Source organism: Bos indicus, chromosome X (assembly GCF_029378745.1).
Source record: "Bos indicus isolate NIAB-ARS_2022 breed Sahiwal x Tharparkar chromosome X, NIAB-ARS_B.indTharparkar_mat_pri_1.0, whole genome shotgun sequence".
In the NCBI taxonomy this organism is placed as follows: domain Eukaryota; kingdom Metazoa; phylum Chordata; class Mammalia; order Artiodactyla; family Bovidae; genus Bos; species Bos indicus.
Window position 1 is genome coordinate 113342742 of NC_091789.1, and position 23821 is coordinate 113366562.

Genomic DNA, 23821 nt, shown 5'->3' on the forward strand with positions numbered 1-23821 from the left:
CTGGTACAACGTAGACTACTTTACCTACTGCTGCTGCTAAGTCACTTCAGCCATGTCTGACTCTGTGTGACCCCATAGACGGCAGCCACCAGGCTCCCCCGTCCCTGAGATTCTCCAGGCAAGACCACTGGAGTGGGTTGCCATTTCCTTCTCCAATGCATGAAAGTGAAAATGAAAGTGAAGTCGCTCAGTCGTGTCTGACTCTTTGCAACCCCATGGACGGCAGCCACCAGGCTCCCCCGTCCCTGAGATTCTCCAGGCAAGAACACTGGAGTGGGTTGCCGTTTCCTTCTCCAGTGCATGAAAGTGAAAAGTGAAATTGAAGTCACTCAGTCGTGTCCGACTCCTAGTGACCCCATGGACTGCAGCCCACCAGGCTCCTCCGTCCATGGGATTTTCCAGGCAAAGTACTGGAGTGGGGTGCCATTGCCTTCTCCAACTACTGTTAGGTAAAGAATAGCATTTCAAATATCCAATGAAGGAAGGCTCAGCTTCCTGGGAGAGCATAAATACATGCCCCCCATAATTTAAAGGCTAATCAGCCACAGCCCTAAATACCTAGTATCAATACATGATATCCAGGCCATTAGAGGAATGCAGACTAATATACAAGAGATGGCCAACCTAAACATATGGGTGCCTTCACTTTAAAGTCATATGAACTGTATACACTCTGCATTGCCTCAGCCTTTCCCTGTTAATTTGGGTTCAACAAACAATCTTGAGATTTGACAGGGTAATCAGCCCATTAATTTTCACAACATGTATCTAAACGAGAGTTACTGGAACAAGATGAGGTGAATTCCAAAAGTTGTGTAATTTTCCCTGCTTTTAATGTATGTGGATGTGGCAGATTATATTTTCTAAAGATAGCCAGGATACCCCTAATACATATGCTTTTCTGTTAACTTTTGCTTCATGTATCTCAGGGGTTTTTTTGGTTAGGTGCATACCCTGGTGACTCAGCAGTAAAAGATGCAGGAGCTACGGAGATGCCTGTGTGGGGAAGATCCCCTGGAGTAGGAAATGGCAACCCCCTCCAGTAATCTTGCCTGGAAAATGCCATGGACAGAGGAGTCTGGCAGGCTACAGTCCACAGGGGTCACAAAGAGTCCAACAGGACTTAGCAACCAAACAATTGTTATATCTTTTTGGTGGGTTGAGACATATTATAAAATGTATTACTTTGGCTCTAGCTACAATTTTGTCTTAAAGTCTATTCTGTCAGATATTAGAATAGTTGCTCCAGCTCTCTTTTGATTACTGTTTGCATGGTTTCTCTACCCTTCAACTTTCGATCTTTTGTGACTTTGAATCTAAAGCACTGGGTACACCAAAAAGTTCGTTCGGGTTTTTTCCATAACATCTTACTAAACTTTTTGGCCAAGCCAATGTGGCCCTTGTAGCCAGCATGTAAGTGGTTCATTTTTTTAAAATCCATTCTGCCAATTCATGTAATTGGAATGCTTAATCGATTTATGGGCTTCCCTGATAGCTCAGTTGATAAAGAATCTGCCTGCAATGCAGGAGACCCCAGTTTGATACCTGGGTCGGGAAGATGCACTGGAGAAGGGATAGGCTACCCACTCCAGTATTCTTGGGCTTCCCTTGTGGCTCAGATGGTAAAGAATCTGCCTGCCATGCAAGAGACCTGGGTTTGATCCATGAGTTGGGAAGATCCCCTGGAGAAGGGAAAGGCTACCCACTCGACTCTTCTGGAGTATTCTGGCCTGGAGAATTCCATGGACTGTATAGTCCACAGGGTCACAAAGTCAGACACAACTGAGCAACTTTCAATCCATTTACATTTAAAGTGTTTACTCATAAGGTAAGATTTATACCCACCATTTTGCTATTTATTTTCCTTATGTCTTTTTCATTCTTCTATTCCTTTACCACTGTCTTTTTGTGTTAAAAGATATAATGTACCATTTCATTCACTTTTCATTTATTTTAATATATTTAAGTTATTTTCTTAGTGACTGCCCTTGCAATGACAATTATCATCTTAACTTAAAACAATCTAGTTCAAATTAATACCAACTTAACTACAGTAGTATACAAAATCTGCTCCAACTTGTCTCCATTCCATTCTTTAACTTTGTCCTGTTATTGTCACACAAATTATAGCTTTATACACTGTCTGCCCACCAACACAGAACTATAATAACTGTTTTACATAATTGTCTTTTAAATTAGATATGGTAAAAGAGTTAAACAAAAAATACATGTATGCTGTCTTTCATATATTTACTAAAATATGTATATTTACTGGTGCTCTTTATTTCTTCATGTGGCTTTGGGTAACTTACTAATGTCCTTTCATTTCAGTCTGAAGGACTCTCTTTAATGCGTCTTGTTGGGTAGGTCTGGTACTAATAAATTCTCTCAGTTTTCCCTTTATGACTATGTTGTTATGCTTGGTGGTATCCCACATGCACTGTTCATTTCTCTGTTGTTTGTTTTTGCTCCTCAGACTGAGTAATCTCAATTGACCTATTTTCAATGCTTTTTAAGCATTTCAAACACATGGCCTAAAAGTAAAAGCTTAATTCAGTCAGTAAATTTTTTGAACACTTTCTATATGCCAAATGATTTTAAGGTGTTCTGGATATAGCAGGAGGCAACACAAAATTATTACCTTTATGGTGAGTAATATATATATTAAATATATAATGCCACATACTGATAAATGCCCTAGAGACAACAAGGTAAGAGGATACAGTCATTCTTTTAAAGAAAATAGCCTGGTCAGGAAAAGCCTTTCAAAAGAGCTAAGAATAGCACTAAATAAAGTATTTTCCTTAAGTATCAAATCTTAGAAAAATCTAAAAATTCAATTAAAAAGTATAATGAACCTCAAGTTCTCTTAGACCTTCAATATTCTTCACTTAGTAAAGTTAGCCTACACCTTTCAACTGTGAATCAAAAGATTCAAATTAATGACAAAACCATACATGCAAAATTGGAATCACAATCTAAGCGAGTCACAATTTCTTACATGCCCAATTCACCTCAATATTGCAAATACATTAAATACCAAATATAGACAAACTATTAGTACTAAGTGTTAGTACTAAAGTTAGACTGATTGCATTACTGGTCCCAGTTCTTTACTCATTTCTGTATCCATGTCTTTTGCCAAGTGATTTTGCAGCTTCCCATAGCAAGAGACAGATTTGGGACTTTCCTGGTGGTTCAGTGGCTAAGACTCAGCACTCCCAATGCAGGGGACCTGGATTTGATCTCTGGTCAGGGAATTAGATCCCACATGCCCCAACTAAAGAACCCACATGCCACAATTAAGATCGAAAATCCCCCGTGTGCCACAACTAAGACCCAGTGCACGCAAAAAATAAATGTTTTAAAAAAGAAAGAGACAATATATTTTTCATCCCCATGACTGAGTCCAGGTACATGCCTTGCTTTGGACAATGGAGTGTTAACAACCATGAGACAAGTAGAAGCATGGAAAAACACTTGTTCTCTCACATGTCTGCCACTGTCATGAGACTGTGCCTGGGCTAGCTTGCTGGAGGATGAGGGACGCATAGAAGAAAGCTGTGCTGTGCTGTGGCTGTCATACAGCATTACAGTAGTGAAAGATAACTGATACAACCCTTATTTTTATTCTATATATTCCCTGGTTTGGAAATGTACTTACCAGCAAAGAGAAAATATTTTCCTTTCAAGTGAATTGAGAGTACTTTCCTATACTTATCAGGACCAGGTTCACGTGCAGAAGCAGCTAAAAAAAGTCAACATGTCTTTATCCCTAATGTAAAAATCTAGAGAAAGGTGGTTAGGCTGGTTCAGCTGTTTCATGGTATCAGGGACCCAGGCTCCTTCTATCTTGCCACTCTATTGGCCACTTCCTTGTCTACTATTCGTCACCTCATATCCAGCCATCATATCTATATCCCCCTACCAGGAATGAAAAAAGAAAACAATAAATACAGGTTCCCCTCTCCTTTCAAAGATAGTTTCTGTATGGTGCACACCACATCTTCTTATATGCATTCATGTGGTCAAACTTAACTAAAAAGATGGCTAGGAAATGTAATCTTGAACAATCACATGCCTGGCTAAAAAGCAAGGATGCTACTAACTTAGAAAAAGAAAAAAATGAATATTTGAGGACAACTGTCTCAATATTACAAACACAAAGCTTAAACATATCCAGATTACTAATAAGTCAAACTCGGTTACCATCTCAGAGGACAGGCAGGTAGGCAAGACACAGGATCCAAGCTTTAGGATAAGTATCCTTTGTGAGGTCCTAACAGATGCCTTTAAACCCCTTTTATATTTACCATGAAATGTGAAACTCTCAATCAATACTTTTTTGAAGGGGATTTGTCTCTGCCTATTTCGGGTTTTATCCCAATGTAATTTCTGACTTGCCTAGAAGTCGACACTGAATTCCAATTATTTTTGCAGCTAACTTCCTTCAGTTGTGTAGCCTGATTGAATTCTGAACTCTTGTCACGTTTCCTCTTTAGAGGGTCAAAACCAAATCAGTTATGTTTTTTCGTATCTTTCTGCTAAACTTTCATAACTTTCTGCTAAAAACACTAAAGTGATGCTAATAACTATATGTGAAAGGACTTTATGCATGCAAATACAGTTCTCCAGTTTTCTGAGATCCCTCTTTTGATTGATCCAAAGATAATAGCCAGTTCCCTCCTTACATGCTTCTGAGGTTCCCCAAAGGCTACTTGTCTAAGCTGGTGAGATCACCTCGTCAATCCTCCCCTGACCACCTCTGTCCACCTTAAAACTGTTTTGCTCTCTTTTCCTCTGCATGTTGCCCTCCTCACTTCCACTGAATGCAACAGTACTTGATCCAAACCACTGACATAGCCCTGCCCATTTTTCAGCAAAGTGTGATAAACACCAGGCTACTATTTAACCAACTTTATTGCAGGCTTATGATAAACAGAGGGGAACCTTTACAAAAATCTGAAAGCTTTAAAACCTTTCCCAAAACTTCTTTTTTCTAGAGCCAACAGGTCACACCCATTCTCTGGGGTCTCATATGGACCCCTCTTCCTCTTTAGCAACTCAGCACACCCCTGCTGTTGAGGGGGAAAGCTCCTTTTGATTGCAGTGAGCGGTCCTGAAGAGAGATCTTAGTTCCCTGCCCAGGAATTAAAGCTGGGTAACCTGGATGAAAATCAGGAGTCCTCACCACTAGACCACCAGGGGCTAAAGGCTAGAAGCAAAGTGGCTCTGGCTCTTGCCCCTGTTTGAAGGAAGAATATTTCAAGGAGGCAAAGACTGTACAAATAGGTACAATGTTTACTATTAGAGATACAGGACAATGTTTGGGAGAGCACACAGTAAAACAGTTTATCCAGCTCAGAAGCTAGGCAGAGATACACACCCGGAAAGGAGTGTGGACATCCTGAGTGAGAATGAGTGCAATATGGAGGTAAGGTAAATCACTTATATAAGACAGTCCTTCCGGGTCTTTATTTACCCTTGACCAGTTAGCTTTTTTCTTTCTTCACATCTGACTGGTCCATGGATCCTCCCCAAAATGCATGTGCAACTTGCATTTTGGATCCCACCATAAAGGCCTATGGGTGCATGTCCACACTTCTTATGGGGTGGGGCCTCCCTCCCTTTTCGACCCCCAAGAAGCCTTCCTGCACATGTGCAGACAGGGAAGTCTTCCTTGACCTCAGCAGTGGGCACCTTATCTCTTTGATTTAGCTGAGATCAGTTTTTGCCACTAGCTTTGTCCTTGGAGTGTCTGGGTGAGAATAACGGCTCAGTTTTACTCCACTTGATAACCACCAGGTGTCTGGCCCAGAGGCCCACTGTCTCCTACCTCACTTTCTCCTCTCATTACAGACTTCCCTCTCCTGCTCTCTCCCACAAATTACTGGGCCCATAACTCACCCCCTTTAAAGAAAGTTAAAAAAAAAAAAAAGTTTATTAACAACATAATCATCTCTTAGAGACACAACTGTGCTCCAAAGAAGACAGCATTTCCCATTTTTATGCATAATAGGATCTGGGCCTTGCTTCTGAATAACCGAGAGATGCATTAAAGTGGTATTTTCCCCCCATACACAATAGCTCAGGTGTCCCAATGATAAATTCTGTGCTCGCCCTGAAAGTTACAAGCACAAACTGCAGGAAGCTATTAAAGTAGCAATTTTGGTCTGACTTCATGTATTTTAAAGCACCATTTGACTGTTAGGCAGAATGACAATACCGTATCATGTTAACTTACTGCTTAAATTCTACCTTCCAAATAGGAAATGAGATGGCTTACCAAAAAAAAAAAAAAAAATTCACTAGCTCTAAGTTAAGGTTTGAGCCAGATGTATACCCTCAGAGGATTCAGGATGGAGAAAAACTGGATACAGACCCTAGATAGCTAATGTGCATATCAAAGCAGTAATTTCAAAACACCCAGACTCTCACATCTTCCCATACATAGAATAGTGCTAAATTCACTAACTTGAGATGTCTGGTTTTCCTTAATTACCAGTAATCGTTTTACATCCAACTACCTGGGTATTTTTGTTGTTGTTGCAAAAACTCGATGCATCCTGGCTCCTGCCTCACCTCTTCAGAACAGGCCCTCAGTTGTCCAAGAGGCTGTATCTTGGGCTTAAGTCCTTAATAATGCCCCCAATAAAATGTTATTCTTAACTTTTTGGTTGTGCACATTTTTCAGTGGATACTGTGAATTTTTTGGTAAGTAGCCCAACAGCATGGAAGAGTTCCTTGAACATCTGGGAGATGAAATGGGGTAACTGCTTTTGAGGCTGATTTAAATATGCCTTTTAAAGGTTTCCAGTGTGTAGATGTATCCATCAAAAAGACGCTGTAAAGATTTTGTATTTATGTGAGGATAAATGGTATCAGAGACTTCTGTCCAGAAATATAACACCTCCACCCTATTTACATAGCCAAGATATGGAAACAAGCCAAACGTCCATCAACAGATACGTGAGTAAAGAAGATGTGGTATGTACATACAATGGAATATTACTAAACCATAAAAAAGAATGAGATAATGTCATTTGCAGCAACATGGATGCAACTAGAGATTATCATATTAAGTGAAGTTAAGTCAGAAAGACAAATACCATATGATATCACTTACATGTGGAATCTAAACTATGACACAAATGAAACCACCTATGAAATAGATATTGACTCAGACATAACAGTACAGACTTGGAGTTGCCAGGCAGAAGGGAATGGGAAGGAGGGAAGGATTGGGAGTTTAAGATTAGTAGATGCAAACTATTACATATAGAACCGATAAACAACAAGATCCTACTGTATAGCACAGGGAACGATATTCAGTGTCCTATGCTAAACCATAATGGAAAAGAATATATTTTTATATTACTGAATATATATATATGACTGAATCACTTTGCTGTACAGCAGTAATTAATACAACACTGTCAATCAACTATACTTCAATTTAAAAAGGCAATCTTTTAAATTTTCTTTGATAAATATTATATGAAGAGACTTCCTAATATGGAATAATCTTTCAACCAGAATTTAAATCATTACATTAAATCTAATCATTGTTATCACCCTCTAAATATTTATCCGTTGAATCTTTACTTTCAAAACTTTAAAGAGAACATATGAAACCTTTCTTTGAGATTCTTCCTGTATCTGATAGGATCAAGGGTAAGATTCTTAGGGAAACATTAATATTTTACAATGTTGGGATATATTACAGCTTTAACTTTTGTTTTAAATATTCATCTTGAAAATGCATATTTTCCAGTTTAAAAACTGGAAAGTCATCTAAGAAACCAAACTTTTTATCTTACCAAAAACTTTAAAATACTACCCTCACTTGTATATTATTTTTACTTTGTATGCCTTTTCCAAAATAGTTTTTGCCTACTATGTTGGCACCAACATGCAGGAAAATGAATTTTTTCTGAAACCATATAAATAAAGGCAGTAAGAACTATCTACTTTAAAAGAACAATGAAAACAAGGAATATAACACCTTCAATCATGTCTTTATTTTTTTCTTAATGTATATCTTTTATTGAAGTATAGTTGACTTACATACAATGTTTCAGGCGCAGAGCAAGGTGATTCAGTTGTACATGTACACATTAACTTTGAAATTATTTTCCATTATAGATATAAGATATTGACTATAGTTCCCTGTTGCTTGTTGCATAAATACTTTTTAAAATTAGAAATCTAGCATTCTATTCATACTAAGCGGATGACACCTTTAAAGCAGCTGTGAATGCAGAACTCCAAGGCACACCCACAGTCTCATAATGCAGTGTGTGTGTGTGTTCAGTCCCATCTGACATTTTGCAACTCCATGAACTATAGCCCTCTGTTCATGAGATTCTCCAGGCAAGAATACTGGAGTGGGTTGCCATTTCCTTCTCCAGGGCATCTTTCATAGGTTAATAAGATTTCAACCTAGCCTTCTTCCAAGCAGAGAGAAGGTTTTGCTCTTTCTGAATTCTCCTCAAATGGGAACATTTTCCAGAAAAAGAATCCTCCATAAGTGGTAAATCTGTCTCTGCAAGTCATATCAGATACTGGCACCTACTGGTGGAAATGTGACAGAGTCACCATCACACAGAAACCACTGAAGAGAGAGAAAAGAAAGATCTAGAAGTTACAAAGTCAGGGATACATACTCCTGGAAGGAAATAGATCAGCAGAGGTGAGAGAGGTTGATAAGGTTTGACGGTAGAGGGGGATTCTGGAGACAAGCAAGTAGCACACTGGAAAAAAATGAAAATAGCTAAGAGATGACCACTACTAACAGGCATGATGGAATGCAAAACCTCAGGATCCAATGTACCAGTGATGCCAACTCACTAGCCAAAAAGTTTCATGTTATCACAGAAGCCAATGGAAAGAAAAAGAACCAGGGGCTTCCCTGGTGGCTCAACGGTAAGGAATCTGCCTACCAATGCAGGAGACATGGGTTTGATCCCTGGTCCGGGAAGATCCCACATGTCATGGAGCAACTAAGCCCATGCAACACAACTACTGAGTCTGTGCTCCAGAGCCCAGGAACCACAACTACTGGGCCCGTGTGCAACAACTACTGAAGCCCGTGTGCCCTAGAGCCCGTGCTTTGCAACAAGAGAAGCCACCGTAATGAGAAGCCCATGCACTGTAACTAGAGAGTAGCCCCTGCTCATCACAGCTAGAGAAAAGCCCACACAGCAACAAAGACCCAGCGCAGCCAAAATAAAGAAATAAATTTAAAAAAGAAAAAAACTAATTTACTTCAAAATTTGTTTTAGTCCCTACATTCATTCATCTAATAAATATTTATTAAGTGCTAACTATATGCTAATCACTGTTCTAGGCTCCAGGGATACAGCAGTGAACTAAATGACAAAGCCTGTGCTCTTGGGGAACATACATTCTCTAAGGGGAAGGGTTGTGGGCAGCCAGGAAACAAGTAAATATGTAATATTTCAGATGATTCATGCTAGGGAGAAAACAAAGTAGAAAAGAAGTTAGCAGTGTTGTTGCTGTTTAGCCATTAAGTCACGTCCAACTCTTTGCAACCCCATGAACTATAGCCCGCCAGGCTCCTCTGTCCATGGGATTCTCCAGGCAATACTGGAGTGGGTTGCCATTCCCTCCTCCAGGGGATCTTGCTGACCCAGCGATCAATTAATTCCCGCATTGGCAGGTGGATTCTTTACCTCATACACTATATACAACATAGTGTGTGTATACACACTATGTTGTTATTTTATATAGGGCCGTCAGCAAAGGCATTGTGATAAAGTAAATTTTAAATATGTCATATAGTTTTTATACCCTTAGATTGGAAGCTGTGACCTCCTCCTCCTTTGGATTATCCAATACATTTTCACACATTAGGGCACTTACATTTATTCATCTACTTGGTTTGTTTATGGAGCAACAGGAGAGGAGACACCTGCTAGGTACCTACTATGTGCCAAGTACTTTATATACCACATGTGTCATTTCAGGTCATCCTCAGGTCACCCTCTGAGGAATTATTGACCTCAGTGTATAAATGGGTACACTGAATTTCACTGAATATAAAGGAACACTCTAAGGTCATATAGTTGTTATGTGTCAGAGGCAGGATTTGAATCTCAGTCTATTGAGATTCAAAGACGTGCAAAATCGCTTCTCGGCCTTTTGGCTAAGATCAAGTGTAGTATCAAAGACGTGCAAATCAAGTGGGACGCCCTAGACAGTTGAAAGTGCTATCAGAGGAATCATACTGCTCTTGAATATTAAGTGCTGTAAATGAACTTTTTATCCAAATCTCTCCTGGGGCACTCACAACTCTCTACCTTGTATTTATATATATATATACACATATATATACATACACACACGTGTGTGTGTATGTATGTATGTATGTTGATTCTCCCCAGGAGGTGATTTTTTAGGGTGCAATCTGGGTCTGAATCATCTTTGGTGTCTGGTGATCTGGCCTTCAGCAGGAACTTATTAAACATATGTCCAAAAACCGGGCAGAAGGGAGTTCCCTGGTGACCTAGTGCTTAGGACCCCGAGCTTTCACTGCATGGCCCTGGTCAGGGATCTGAGATCCTGCAAATTGCATGGTGTGGCCAAACAAACAAATACTGGACTGAATGAAATAAATGGAAAAGCTTAGAATTAAGTCACTAAATATTAAGTCTCTCCTCAGACAGTAATAATGTTTTTCAAACAGTACACTAAAAAACCCATATGGCAACTAAAAATGTCACTTGTTTCCATCATTTAATTAATAAAGAGCTAAACCAGAAGAACTTTAAAAACAGTATTTGCATATGAAATTCACAGTATTGACTAAGTGGACTTTAAGTGTTCTTTGATGCAAAGTCTTAATTGGTGCTGCTGTTGTATTTGGTTTTGTTTTGGAACACATGGAACCCCACCTACTGCTAGGCACATGAGTTTTGTGGACCTGTGGAATTAGGTCTCAAGTGTTTGTGAAAAGGTGCAATGGTTTGTTTTTATATTTTACATTTATGTTTCTTCCAGATTCCACAGTCATAATCACCCTTTGTAAACCACAGACAAGGGGACAAAGAAAATACTAAGTTTGACCCTGTAGCCATACTTAATCTTCAGAGCAGAACTCCAAACATGTTTATTTCCTTCTTGAAGTCACTACATTGGAAATAGTTTGCAGCCAAGCAGGTTGAAGAGTATGACACACACATGACTGGACTCATGGAGAAACCCAGGAGCTGATGATTCCAAGTGAGAGGCAATGGATTTTGTAGGATGTTGTACAACAGTGTTTTTATGATCCCCAGTATCCATTCGCCAAAGATCATTATGGTTGTAAAGGGCTTTTGCCTCTCCTGACACGGAGGAGAAAGGATTGAGAATAGGAAAAGGATGACTCTTATGCAAGGGCATAGGTGGGATCTGAAACACAGATGCAGGCCAAGAGGGAAGAAGAATGAAGGGGCAGGGCCAGTGGACTGAAAGCATAATATGGCTGATATCCAATTGAAAATCTCCTATCTGCATTGTACTCCCCCACTGTTATCTCCAAGCCTTAAACAACATAGTTTTCTGTGAGCAGAGTTTTGATAAAGAGAACCTTGTCTATACAGCCAGCCACTATGGAGAAAAATGTGGAGGTTCCTTTAAAAAATTAAAAATAGAGCTACCATATGACCCTGCAATCCCACTCCTAGGCATATATCTGGAGAAAAACATGATCCAAAAAGATACATGCACCCCAATGTTCATTGCAGTACTGTTTACATGGAAGCAACCTAAATGTCTATCAACAGAGGAATGGATAAAGAAGTGGTACATATATACAATAGAATATTACTCCACCATTAAAAAGAATGAAATAATGCCATTTGCAGCAACGTGGATGGACCTACAGATTATCATACTAAGTGAAATCAGTCAGGCAGAGAAAGAGAAATCCATATGATATCCGTTCTGCATGGAATCGAAAAAGAAACGATACCAAAGAACTTACAAAACAGAAAGAAACTCACAGACTTAAGAGAATAAACTTATGGTTATCATAAGGGGAAAGACTAGGGGGAAGGGATAGTTAGGGAGTTTGGGATGGACATGTCCACACTGCTATAATTAAAATGGATAACCAACAAGGTCCTACTGTATAGGACAGAGAACTCTGCTCAATGTCATGTGGCAGCCTGGATGGGAGGGGAGTTTGGGGGAGAATGGATACATGTATATGTATGGCTGAGTCCCTTTGCTGTACACTTAAAACTATCACAACATTGTTAATCAGCTATACTCCAATATAAAATAAAGTTTTATACAAAACTTTATAAAAAACAAGATACAAAAGGGTGATAAAAATATAGGTATGAAGAGCTTTATGTAAGGAAATTTGGTGGTGATACAAATAGACAGAGAGAAAAGGAAAAAAGAGGCCCTTGTCCATAGTGTGGGGATGGGTCAGAGAGAGGCAGCAGCATGGAGGCTCAGTTACTAGGCAGCAGATACCTGTAATGAGCTAAGTGAGGGGACAAGAGATAACCAGGACAAACTTGTGATACATGTCATGACACTCAGGGCTCCTCAAGCATACCAGAAGAGGAAATTGACTCCCAGCATGGCAAATAACTGGGCTTCCCTGGTGGCTCAGAGGTTAAAGTGTCTGCCTGCAATGCGGGAGACCCAGGTTCGATCCCTGGGTTGGGAAGATCCCCTGGAGAAGGATATGGCAACCCACTCCAGTATTCTTGCCTGGAGAATCCCATGCAGGGAGGAGCCTGGTAGGCTACAGTCCACAGGGTCGCAAAGAGTCAGACACGACTGAGCTACTTCACTTTCACTTATGGCAAATAACCACATTCCTGGCTTACTAAAGTGAGAGGCAATACCACGCCTCCCCAATCTCTGAGAGAAGACTGAAGAATATAGACATACTTCAATTACATCATAGAAGAGGTGCCTTGAATTCCAGGCATAATAAAGGGTGTTACCAGAAGGCACATGAGGTAAGAACAAATGTGTATAGACAGAAAATGCATTCAGCAGTCCCAGGTAAGGCACAGCACAAAGTGGACAAAGTATTTGTATTTAAATACTCCATAAAGTATATCCAGTAGTCATGTATGGACGTGAGATTTGGACCATAAAGAAGGCTGAGTGCCAAAGAATTGATGCTTTCAAATTGTGGTCCTGGAAAAGACTCTTTGAGAGTCCCTTGGGCAGCAACAAGATCAAACCAGTCAATCCCAAACGAAATCAATCCTAAATATTCATTGGAGGGACTGATGCTGAAGCTCCAGCATCACTGAAGCTGAAGCTCCAATATTTTGGCCACCTAACAGGAAGAGCTGACTAATTGGAAAAGACCGCGATGCTGGGAAAGATTGAGGGCAGGAGGAGAAGGGGATGGCAGAGGATGAGATGGGTAGATAGCATCACTGACTCAATGGACAAGAGTTTGGGCAAACTCCGAGAGATAGTGAAGGACAGGGAAGCCTGGCATGCTGCAGTTCTTGGCGTCACAAAAAGTCCGACACAAGTGAGCAACTGAACAACAAAGTATAATCAAACTCTCCCCTTTAAAATGGATCGTCCGTCAACTGTAACGTCCTTTATCATAAAGGCTCTCTATACAACATCATTTTAAGAGAAGGAAAGTGACAACTGCCACAAGATCTTTCATATTCATCTTCTCTGTAATAAAATAATCCTATATTGAACCTTCATAAAAAGTAATCCCAAAAGAGTAAGCACATGCCAACATTTTTGCACATCTAATACTTCTGAAAAAAAATTGGAAATTTGATTTTTGGTGTTGGAGATGACTGATGGGGAGAAGAAAAGGCTTGACTAATATGTTTTGAAGTGAATGTCTCAGATACAAAACTCACAAAGCCAAAAACAACTATTGTTCCCCCAATGAATAAGAAATGAATAGCAACAGGAAACAAGCAACAGTCATAAAATAATAAGTTAAAATGAACCCTAAATTGATACTTCATTGTCAGTGTGACTCATTCCTTTTCCTTCCAACTTGTCATTATGTTAACAAAGAAACAAAGTCACCTTGACCATCTAGACTTCTTGGGTATCCATTTTTTCATCATCACTGTTCCATCTCATATTTACTAACATTTATTTAATTCAATGACGTATCAGGCAGCTTGCTGATTGACATAAAAGCTAGTTAAACGTGCTTTGTCATAAGGAAAGGTAGAGGGCTAAGGAAATATTGTGATATAGAAATTACAGCTAACACTTTTTTAGTATTTACCAAGTGCCAGGTAAGAGAGGTAAAGTAACACACTCGTGTTCTAACTAATAAATGGCAACAGCAGAATTCCAGCTTCAGTCCTTTTACTCAGTGTGGATTCACGTCCTGGCTCTGCCTGTACTTAGAAGACCAGATTTGATCTTAATGACATTTTTAAAGTCCTATATTTTGTGCCCTTAGGGGAATATCAGATTAATATTCTTCCCATTTAATTCTTCCACCAAGAGGATGTTCTGGGAAACTCAGTAGCACAGTGAGAAAAGCAAAAGTTGTTCCTGGATGAGCCATCCTTTCCATTTGCTACAAGGTTCTAACTCAGGAAACCCCGAGGGTTACAGGATCACATGATGGACACTAAGCTGGCATCACGAAAGGAAGTGCAGTGTAGAGGTAAACAGCACAAGGACTTCCCTGGTGGTTCAATGATGAAGAATCTGCCTTCCAATGCAGGGGACACAGGTTTGATCCCTGGTCGGGGAACTAAGATCCCACATGCCATGGAACAACTGAGCCTGCGTGTTTCAACTACTGAAGCCTGTGCACTTGAGAGCCCATGCACAACAACTAGAGAGCCTGTGTGCCACAATCAAGACCTGACATAGCCAAAAATAAATATTAATAAAGAAAAAGAACAGCACAGACCTGGGAGCCAGAATGTCCTAGTGTGAATCCTGGTTCCTCCACTTCATAGCTTATGATATTAGGTTACTTCACTTCTCCAGGCCTCAGTTTACTCCCCTCCAAATAGGAATAATAACACCAAACTCTTAAGGCTGCCAAGCCCACAGGCCAAAGGCAACAGTACTTTGGTCCCTCTTACACATAAAGTGTCTATGTAAAGGCATTTGGGACAAAAGATCAGTGAGACAACGCCTTCCTTCTCCATTACTAGAAAGAGTTAGTTGCTGAGTTGCATCCAACTCTTTGTAACCCCATGGACTGCAGCCTGCCAGGCTCCTCTGTCCATGGGATTTCCCAGGCAAGAGTACTAGAGTGGATTGCCATATTTCTGCTGTACAGCAAAGTGATTCAGTTATACATACACACACACACACACACACACACATTCTTTTTCATATTCTTTTCCATTCTGGTTTATCACAGGATACTGAATATAGTTCCCTGTGCTATACAGTAGGACCTGTTGATCTGCTCGAAATGTCATAGTTTGCATCTGCTAACCCTAAACTCCCACTCCATCCCTCCTCCACCTCCCTCCCCCTTGGCAACCACAAAGTCTGTTCTCTGTGCATCTGTTTCATAGGTAAGTTCGTTTGTGTCATATTTTACACCCCATATATATCATTCCTAGCCTAAGTCTTGATTCAAGCCTGGCATCTTTGTGAATGGAAGTTTCAGAACTTGTCACAAATATGTTTGGTAACATATTACACAAGAAAATCTACCTCAAAAAATAACAATAATAATGAGTGCCTACCACAAACTCCCAGACAGCTGAATGGATTATTCCATATTTAACATCCCTTGTGAACTATCTCCATCAATTCACAAGGGACATTAAACCAAATGACTAAATGTACAAAGCTATATGGGCCAAGTAGCTTCTTGCCAATATCACAATATGTTTTGATCCTCCAAGTAAATGTCCTGGTCCTGTTGCCATAGTTGGGAATGTTTATAGACTATATGCTTTTCTAAAGCATACACACACACACACACACACACACACATATATATAACATATGTGTATATACACACATATATATAACATGTGTGTATATATATTTCAATATATTCATATATACATATTCCAACTCCTTTCATTAATATCCAATCAAGAATCCAGATACTGGCTACATAGCTAAATATCAATACTTCATTTTTCACCCAGATGTACTAAAATCCCCCCCTTAAAATACTGCATAAATGCAGTAGTTTTTAGCATCTGTACTGTTAGCAGCAGTATGGTTTTACCTATTAAATTAAAACACAAAAAGGTCACCAAAATGTTTCAGCAAATATTTAGTTGGAACAAGGTCTTCAGAGGAGGGAAAAAAAAGAACAAATAAAGGTTTCAAGTGGGCCATTCTCACAACTGGCACTTAACAAATATATACACCTACACTCAAAACCTTTTCATTTAATGGAAATGTCTTCGATCAATCAGTTAATGCCACATAACCCAGACCAGACACTTGATAAGGCCGGTCTAGCTTGTGGTGGGAGTGATGTTGGAGGGCAAGATTGAGCTTTACATCCATTAGCCCACCACTGTCACCTTTAGGTATTTAGGATACCTAAGCCAAAGCAACTGGCATATACATATAGGGTATAGACAGAAACAGGGATGTATCTCTTCCTTTACATCTTCTCCACAGGACAGCCTGAATATTCTTTTCTATAGGCCTTTGCTTATGACTTTTCACTTATTATGGGGAAAGTGCAATGGGGTCAAACTCCTTGTTTACAGTATCCAATGTAACTAAAGTGTTGTATCACCTGGAATTATTCTCATGCTACTCACCCTGCCAGATGTCATGGGAGGAAATGGCAGGGAAACCTTCAGCGAACAATATCAGAACCAAAATGCTTTCTTAGAGCTAAGAAGATCATACATAGCAAGTCTGGTGTAGAGCAAATGAAGGGTCCATCGTGCCTCCCCTCAGGATTTCAAGTCCTGGGAATGTCATCCTTGACTGTCCCTATGCGGTGACGGCAGACAGTCAGGAGATCAGGGACTTCTCTCGTGGTTCAGTAGCTAAGACTCCATGCTCCCAATGCAGGGGCATGCATGCATGCGTGCTCAGTCATGTCTGACTCTGGGTGACCCCTGGACTGTAGTCCATCAGTCTCCTCTGTTCATGGGATTCTCCAGGCAAGGATACTGGAGTGGGTTGCCATTCCCTTCTCCTGAAGGGAGATCTTCCCAACCCAGGGATCAAACCTGAGTCTCCTGCATTGGCAGATGGATTTTTTACCGAGTCACCTGGGAAGCCCTCAATGCAGGAGGCCCAGGTTCAATCCCTAGTCAGGGAACTAGAACCTGTAGGCCACAACTAAAGATCCTGCATGCCGCAACTAAGACATAAATAAACAAACAAAAATTAAATATATGTTAAAAAAAAAAAAAAAAAGAAAGAAAAACTACAGTCACATATCCAAAAGGCCTGGGTGGAGGTGGGGAAAAGTGGGGCCAGAAACACCATACCACCTAATACCTTCAAATAAATTCTTCTTAAACTAGTAAAAGAGGATTTGATTGTCCTCTGCTAAGAAACCAGACTGATACAGCTATACTGCTTGACAAGCAAAGGTTAAAATGCACAAATGCAGCAAAACTACCAGAAAAAAACCTTGGAAAAAGGAATCCATTTCCAATATAGTGATTAAAAATTGTATGGTTGACCTAACCACCTTTGGTCTGCTTCTACCCTCTCCTTTCTTATTTCTCTTTCATTACCCTGCTATTCCTCTCCTAATCCTTTGCTTTGGAGTCTAAAATAGCTGAATGATATATGTTAATACATGCATTGAAAAATCTCTGGAAAAATACCAGTAACAGTTAATAAGAGATGTATCTGAAAAGGATTAAAGGATATGGGGTGGAAAGTAATCTTTCACTGTGTGCTCTTTGATGGTTGATTTTTTTTAAACCACATTAGTTAATTATTCTTTTGGTTAGAAATTAAAGCAAAAACCTGCCCCTAAGAAGGAAAGAGAGACAAACAGTAAAACAAAGTCCACATGTAACCATTGGTTTTACTCTTTTTTGTGTGCTTAAAAACTATAGGGCTAGCCATAGTTTGGTATAGAAATTCATGCTATTGGTCATAAATAAGATTGGGATTATTTCATTAAAACTTCATTACCATGAGTCCATACTAATATAAATAAATGACTGAATAAGTAAATGGGACAGAGGAGACCATTTTCCTACACAGAAGAATTCTACCTAATTTATATAGATACTCCACCCTCAAGGAGATGGAACATAATTCCCCACAACTTGAGCACGGACTGCACAGAGCGGCTTCCTTTCTACTGTACGATCCAGCAATCCCACTCCTGGGCCTATATCCAGCAAAAAAAAACAACGTAATTTGAAAAGTCACATGTACCCTAATGTTTATTATATACTTACAAGAGCTAAGACATGGAAGCAACCTAACTGTCCATCAACAGATGAATAGATAAAGAAGATGTGGTACACATACAATGGGATACTACTCAGCCATAAAAACGAAGGAACTAATGCCATTTGTAGCAACATGGATGGACCTAGAGATTATCAAACTGAGTAAAGTTGAATCAGAAACAGAAAGAAAATATCATATGATGATGTTTATATGTGGAATCTTAAAGGATACAAATGAACTTACTTACAAAAAGCAGAAATAAACCCACAGAGAAAACAAGCTTATGATTACCACAGAGGAAAAGTGGAGGAAGAGGGATAAATTAAAAAGTTGGGATTACATATAGACACTTTTATATATAAAATGGATTGCCAACAAGGACCTAATATATAGCACTAAGAACTCTACTCAATATCTTGTAACCTATAAGAGAAGAGAATGTAAACATATATATATATATATATATAACTGAATCACTGTGCTATACACCTGAAACTCAACATTGTAAATCAACTGTATTTCAATAAAAATTTTTTATAAAGACTGAACTACCTCTGAGAGTGTTTTTACTGGAGAGTTAGGAGGGGCGCATGGCTCTGCTCAAGATAATGCACCACAGGGGAAAGGCCTTGAAGCAGAAGAGGCTCAGGGTGCCAAAGACCACTGTTATAGTGCAGTCACTAGAGAACTATTTGAAGGTGGACATCCCTGAATGGGGAAAATAGAGTGGAGAAAGGAGACGGATGAATACAATGGTAAGACGAACTCCTCTGAGGAGGAGGCAGGACTTTCACCAAGAAGCATGGAGGTCTGTCTGCAGGGCAATGAACAGGAAGTTCCTCTCAAAGAGAAGGCCTGTGAGATTCGAAGGGAACTGGGATGTATTGCAATCCCTACCTCCTCCCATGAAGGGTTGCGTGTGAGTGCTAAGTCACTTCAGAAGTGTCCAACTCTTCACAACCCCATAGACTGTAGCTTACCAGACTCCCCTGACCATGGGATTCTCCAGGCAAGAATACTGGAATGGGTCACCATGTCCTCCTCCAGGGGATCTTCCTGACCCAGGGATCAAACTCACGTCTCTTATATCTCTTGCATTGGCAGGCGGGTTCTTTACCACTGGCACCACCTGGGAAACCCCCCATGAAGGGCTGGAGATACTTAATAAATGCTTTCCTTGTGGACTATGGATTAGATAACATTGGGTATTGACTTTAAATCATTTCCTTCATCTGTTGTAATTTCCTTCGTTTTGCTTACAGCAAGGTTCTCAACTTAGGGTCCACGGTCCCCAAGGATGTATGGATAGAATTTAGAAGGTCAATGAACTTGGATGGAAAAAAAAAATTACATCCTTATATTCACTAATCTCAGAGACATTACTCTGTCAACAAAGGTCCGTTTAGTCAAGGCTATGGTTTTTCCAAGAGTCATGTATGGATGTGAGAGTTAGATTGTAAAGAAAGCTGAGCACCAAAGAAATGATGCTTTTGAACTGTGGTGTTGGAGAAGATTCTTGAGAGTTCCTTGGACTGCAAGGAGATCCAACCAGTCCATCCTAAAGGAGATCAGTCCTGGGTGTTCATGAAGCTGAAACTCCAATACTTTGGCCACCTGATGCAAACAGCTGACTCATTTGAAAAGACCCTGATGCTGGGAAAGATTGAGGGTAGGAGGAGAAGGGGACGACAGAGGATGAGATGGCTGGATGGCATCACCTACTCAATGGACATGAATTTTGGTGAACTCTGAGAGTTGGTGATAGACAGGGAGGCCTGGTGTGCTGTGGTTCATGGGGTTGCAGAGTCGGACACAACTGAGCGACAGAATTGAATTCACTAATCTCTAACCAAAATTTAGTATTTCCTTCAAATATGGATATAGGCAACAAACCACAATAGTTTCAGTATCTGTGTGGCTTTGTCACCAATAGAAATCACACATATTTCACACATCACATTACAGTTATTGCACATATTGTGAAATACATAGGCTCCAAAAATCACTTCAGGTGGTGACTGCAGCCATGAAATTAAAAGACACTTGCTCCTTGAAAGGAAAGGTATGACAAACCTAGACAGTGTATTAAAAAGCAGAGACATCACTCTGCCAACAAAGGTCCACATAGTCAAACCTATGGTTTTTCCAGTAATCATGTATGGATGTGAGACCTGGACCACAAAGAAAGCTAAGTGCCAAAGAATTGATGGTTTCAAATTGTGGTGCTGCAGATGACTCTTTAAGAGTCCCTTGGACACCAAGGAGATCAAACCAGTCAATCCTAAATGAAATCAATTCTGAATATTCATCAGAAGGGCTGATGCTGAAGTTCCAATACTTTGGCCACCTGATACAGAGCCAGCTAATTGGAAAAGACCGTGATGCTGGGAAAGATTGAAGGCAAAACAAGAAGGGGGTGGCAGAGGACGAGATGGTTAGATAGCATCACTGACTGAGCAAACTCTGGGAGATAGTGGAGGACAGAGGAGCCTAGTGTACTGCAGTCCATGGGGTCGCAAAGAGTCAGACATGGCTTAGCAACTGAACAACAGTATATTGTGAAATATCCCTTTGTTCATTACGACTTTAAAATTTGGGCAGTCAGTAGGCCCACAATTAGATCTTACTGTGTAGTAAGTTAATAAAGAAGAAGTGAAGTGAAGTGAAGTCACTCAGTCGTGTCCAACTCTTTGCGACCCCATGGACTGTGGCCTACCAGGCTCCTCCGTCCATGGGATTTTCCAGGCAAGAGAACTGGAGTGGGGTGCATTGCCTTCTCTGGGGGATCTTCCCGACCCAGGGATGGAACCCAGGTCTCCCACATTGTAGGCAGACACTTTACCGTCTGAGCTACCAGGGAAGTTAATAAAGAAGTGCATTGCAATTCTGATCATTGTATTTCAATATAATTTGTTTCCTTTGTAATCCAATCTGTTTGATTTTATGTATTTAAACCACTATTCTGATAAAGAGACCATCACTTTTGTCAAAGGGTCCATGACACAAAAATGGGGTAAAGGTTATCAACCTTATGATACAACAAGGAGTAGGTTTAAAAATCAAGAGAGAAATGTCCTGTTAATAGCCTCACCACTTCCCCGCCATTATACTAGCAACCAATACAAACACACACCCCAAAGAGAGAAGGGGACTGTAGCCCACGAATGCAGTGTTCAGACTAGCAATAAAATGACAGTGGTCATACAGCAGAAAGCAGCGAGGAGCCTCAGGACATAGAGGAACCACAGGCAAAGCAGATGATGAAACGGAGGACACAGCAAACTGTTCTAAGTATACTAAAGGACGTAACCCTTAAGGGCCATGTGCTTAGTCACTCAGTCGTTTATGACTCTTTGCAACCCTATGGACTACAGCCCTCCAGGCTCCTCTGTCCATGGGATTCTCCGGGCAAGAATACTGGAGGGGATAGCCATTCCCTTCTCCACGGGATCTTTCCGAGATTATTTACCATCTGGGCCACCCAGGGAAGCCCCTCAGGGCCATAAGGAAACTGAATATTGTGCCCTGCCATTCTAACTGGTCACAATACACTGGAAACAAAAAGGGAGGAAACATATCACGTGATGAAGAACAGTGACTCAAAGCCATTAGCTGAGAGCAAGGGCTGGAATAGGCTTTCACCAAGACCACGCTCTGTTAGCACAGCATCTTTGTTGGTGGTAGTTTCGTTTAAAAAAAATTATTATATAATCTGATATATACAAAATATTCTATATCATTTATAAAGTATAAGGAATAATGATAAATGAGTTTCAGTGAACCTATCACCAAATGCAAGACCTAGAACATTCTGAATGTCAGTGCATCTACTGTGTGCTCCTACCTCTCCCATCCCTGTCTGCACATCAGAGGAAAGCACTAGCCTGAACTGGGATTTACCTTACTTTACAGTTTATCATGTGTGTGGGATTCCTCTCAAGGCATTGCTTAGTATTGTTTTTAAGCTTTATAAAAATTATGCCCAACTGCACGAAGTTTTTGGTAACTTAGCTTTTCATTCACTACTTTGTTTCTAAAAGGCAGCTATGTTCTTGTATATAACAGTGGTGAATTCATTTTTATTCTATCATAAAATAACGAATAACAAATTTTTTATCTATTTTCCCATCAGTGAACAAATAATTTATTCCAGTACTTTTGTATTATCAGCTATGTTGCCAAGGACATGTCTAAGGAGATTTCCTGGTTCACAGGCAGAAGAATTTGAGAGGTTATACCTAGAAATAAAATTGCTGGGTCAAAGAATATACGCATGTTCAATTTCACAAGATAATGCCAAGGGGACTTCCCTGGCGGTCCAGTGGCTAAGACTGCACACTCCCAATGCAGGGAGCCTGTGTTCGATCCCTGGTCAGAGAACTAGATCCCACATGCTGCAACTAAGTGTTCCTGTGCTGCAACTAAAGATCCTCGCGCAACCAAATAACTAAACAAAATATTTTTAAAAAAGATAGTGCCAGTTTTATTTTCCAAAATGATTTTACCAAACGTGCACTCCCCTTATCAAGGTACATAGAGGGGTGGAATGGGGTGGGAGGTGGGAGGAAGCTTCAAGAGGGAGGGGACATATGTATACCTATGGCTGATTCATGTTGATGGATGGCAGAAACCAACACAACATTGTAAAGCCATTATCCTCCAATTAAAAATGAATTTAAAAAATTTTAAAAAACAAGGTACATCAATTCCTATTGATCCATGTACATACCAATACTTGACACTATCAGATTTCATAATGTATTGCCATCTTTGCACACTCAAGATAGTATATTGCTTCATCCTATTAGGGGCATAGAAGTGTCAGCAAGTGCCAAAACTTTTATCAGTACAACTAATTCAAAGTTATACAAAGTCTTAACCTAAGGTCTCCCTGAAATGCAGAGCCTGAGACAAGGGTTTGCAGGCAAGCAATTTATTTGGGGAATTGATTTCAGAAAATAGAATTAGGGAATTTAGGAAAGGGAAGCAGAAAAGAGAAAATCAATACAGGGGCATATTTTCAAGTTGGCCACAAACTGTAGGCAATGGGGACCTTCACCTTTCTTAGACTCTATGTGAATGACTTAGAAGCTAACAAAACTAAAATGCAGTTCAAAACTATCTAGTCAAGGATGGGAGAAAGAAGCCTTTATCTCTGGCTCCCAACCCATGTTAGTCAAGGATTGATTCACGGGCCTTAAATACTCTCACAGTCCATAATACCTATGTGAGTGCCAGACAGTTCCAACAGGCCTCTGTGTTGTAACATCGAAGCAGTCCCAGGGTGGAAAGTGAACTATCCACTGTAAGGTTCAAGCAAGGTCCTGTCTGGTTACACCCACATGAAATTGGTTGCAGGATCAATGGCTTGACTAAAAGGGAGGCTGAAAGGATGCACAGTGAGACACAAGATGTGCCCAATATACGCAGCTACTAAGTGGCAGGGATGGAACGCAAACATATGTGTCTA

General features: G+C 40.2%; 1 protein-coding gene and 1 pseudogene across 1 annotated transcript in view; one reads left to right on the plus strand and one right to left on the minus strand.

The window, feature by feature from the left end:
• The window catches only part of SYTL5 (synaptotagmin like 5), a 261920-nt gene that overhangs the window by 229653 nt on the left and 8446 nt on the right, over positions 1 to 23821 (minus strand). The gene's annotated exons all lie outside the window — the stretch shown is intronic.
• Positions 10149 to 10299, plus strand: LOC139181831 (U2 spliceosomal RNA; annotated as a pseudogene).